This window comes from Calidris pugnax, unplaced genomic scaffold (genome assembly GCF_001431845.1).
Source record: "Calidris pugnax isolate Ruff unplaced genomic scaffold, ASM143184v1 scaffold335, whole genome shotgun sequence".
In the NCBI taxonomy this organism is placed as follows: Eukaryota; Metazoa; Chordata; class Aves; order Charadriiformes; family Scolopacidae; genus Calidris; species Calidris pugnax.
In genome coordinates this window covers 79,120-79,420 of record NW_015091148.1, presented here as the reverse complement: position 1 = coordinate 79,420, position 301 = coordinate 79,120, and positions in this window count along the sequence as shown.

The window sequence follows — 301 nt, the reverse complement described above, 5'->3', positions numbered from 1 at the left end:
GTCTATTATAAGGCTCCTCACATGCCCAATAACCTCCCTACAGGGCTCTACACTCCCCCCAAAAGCTTTTCCATTGGGCACTCCACTCTCCTCTCAATAACCCCACTAAAAGGCTCCCCACTCCCCCCAAAACAACCTTACAGGGTGCCCCACTCACCCCAAAACCACTCTATTGGGCACCCCACTCACCCCACCATAAACCCCACCCCACTACAGAGCTCCTCACTTCCCCAAAAACCTCCCTATAGGGCATCCCACTCTCCTCCAGTAACCCCAATACAGGGCTCCCCCCCCACCCCCA